Source organism: Aplysia californica, unplaced genomic scaffold (assembly GCF_000002075.1).
Source record: "Aplysia californica isolate F4 #8 unplaced genomic scaffold, AplCal3.0 scaffold00278, whole genome shotgun sequence".
Taxonomy (NCBI): Eukaryota; Metazoa; Mollusca; class Gastropoda; order Aplysiida; family Aplysiidae; genus Aplysia; species Aplysia californica.
The window spans coordinates 509,059-511,641 of record NW_004797548.1 but is presented as its reverse complement, the minus strand read 5'-3'; positions in this window follow the sequence as shown (position 1 = coordinate 511,641).

Below are 2,583 nucleotides of genomic sequence, written 5' to 3'. Positions count from 1 at the left end.
CTTCTTTCAATGTACAGTTTGTGAAAACGCAACAAAGATATCTTGTATAGTTTTGTAACTGCATGCGATCAAATACAGCCGTCTTATATGTGGTAATTAATGTAATATACACTGAATTAAAAGTTATGTAACAACCAAAGAGCTCGAATAAATTCACTAAAACTGGCTCAGAATAAAGACAAATAATGTGGGTATCTACTCACCAAAGGACATCATCGTTGGAAGATCAATAATCCATATTTTTGCTTTTTCGTTCAAAAGTCAAATTCGTCGGGCTTGTGATTAAATTCACATCACAGTATCTTTCATTAATGACTCAGATCTAGATTATTTACACATTTTGTACAGTAGATATATACGTTTATCTATGGTGCCGTGGTTGCTTTCTCGGTGCCTGCAGCCTTGATGCGCAGTGAAGGCGCTGTCTGGAGCAAATGTGCGTTCAAAACATATCGTAGCTTTTCAGTATTGTCTACTATGCCTTGAGCCCGCTTTTCAATTTTTGAAATAGACTGGTGACAGCTTTCAGTTCCTTGTTCTCCCAGCAGGCCCAAGCCAAAGCCGTGTTGTGTTATGAATGGAATGCAGTGTTGTTCTAAAATGTGCTGTTTGGGGATTGTCTTTTTTGGAAAATGTCTTCTGTACAGCTTCATGTACGTGTCTATTGCTGTCTGAATTGCTGGAATAGAGGTGGATGGAGTGGTATTCTTCTTAGTATCATATATCCTCATGTGGCATTTGTGGCAAATAAACTTCGAATATTTGTCATCTGTGTCTTCTCTAATGTCAATTTAATAAATTAATAAAATATCACTTTGCAGTGAGTCACATGTCCTAGCCTTTCTTTTTTGCCTCTGTTGTACTTTAGTCACGTTCTTACACCCGCAAATGCGACAAAGTTCATTCAGGGAGGAGGAATGTATCTCGTGTGTGTGTTCCATTTGGAGATTTCAGTAAAACTGCTATACATGAATCACGGGCAAATGGATTCTACCTAATATCGTAACATGGCTCAATCAACAAAAATGAAATTTATACACAATAAGCACAAATATGTCTGCCTTTCATAGAAACAACAATCTATGAAATTAACGGAGAACTGTTGAACTTAAAACAGTATAGAATCCAGAATACACAGTTGCATGGGACAAATAACAATCACTGGCTGAGAATCAGATGTAAACGACTTAATATTGCAATAACTATTCTTCAAACGATGATGAAAATTACACACGTAAAGCACAAATATGTCATCAGTACATGTACCAAAATTTGTTGGGATTGATCGAGCACTTTTGAAATTAGAAGTGAATAAAGTGCAGCACACACAGATTAAATTCAATGAAATTCAGAATATTTTGCATACACTGTAACATCGGCAAATATCGCCACATTAAGATCGGGTTTTCGTAGAGTGAGAGAGAGAATTTTGGTCTTTTCTTTTTGTATGGAATATTTCGTGGTTAGAGTGAGGATACTGCCGCTAATTAGTGTCAAACATGTCGATTACGCCATGACCTGCCCGCCTGTAGCTGATGCGCAACGGAGCGGCCAGTGACCCCCGCGTAACCCGGCACGGAGCGGTTCCGACGGTGATTTAATGACTTCCAGATGTCGCTGGCCTGGGAAACTAAGAGGCACGATTTCGGCCAGTTTTCGGCGCTGTGTCTAGATCTAGATCTAGATTCTAGATCTAAGTCAGTACGGCTAGCCACTTCGTAAAAAATTTATTTAATTTTGGCCGTATTGAGCTTTGGTGGACCCACCGTGTTTACATATTGTCATTAATAATAATGCGCACAAGCAGCCATTTTGCCATAAACAGTAGTAGGGGGTATCAGGGGGGGGGGGGGGGGGCGCCACCCCCCAGGCCCAGATAGAGGGGAGGTTTGAGGGGGGTTGCCCCCCTGCCAAAAAAAAAAGTTTAAAAAAGGAAGTGGCTATCCTCACCCAGGGTGAGAATAGATATACGATCGACCCCTCACCCCGGGTGGGACTTGCCACTGTAGGCTATTCTCACCCGGTGGGAAACAAGACCTGTTTTTCCTAATTTTAGAATACTTTCTATCGATGTGGATGATCAAATGGATAAAAAAGAAAAGATTACGTTATAGCACAAAAGTAAGCTAATTTGATCGACTACAAAGATGCTATGGCTATTTCACTTTTAGAATCGAGCCGAACTACGGGGGTCGCCATTTTGTTTTGCCCGGAAGTTCTCGCGCTACGCTACTCCTCTCTCTCTTTCTCTCTTTCTCTCTCTCTCTTTCTCTCTTTCTCTCTCTCTCTCTCCACTGTCCACAGACAAAATTGTACGCTTTTAGTAGGCTAACAGTAGTAATGGAACGTTTGTTCACGGCACAGAATTCTTCAGTTTTTCTGTATCACAGTGTAGAATTCTGTGGTTTAGGGTAAACGCAAAATTGGTTGGCCGAGAAAAATCTAGATCTAGTCTATAAAGGTGAACGCACACCCGGGTGAGAATAGCGACGTGGCCTTTAAAAAAACACCCAATCTTCAGACTTACATGTCTCATGGCGAATTATCAATTGAAACGGAAAGCAATTTCCAAAGAGCCCCCCC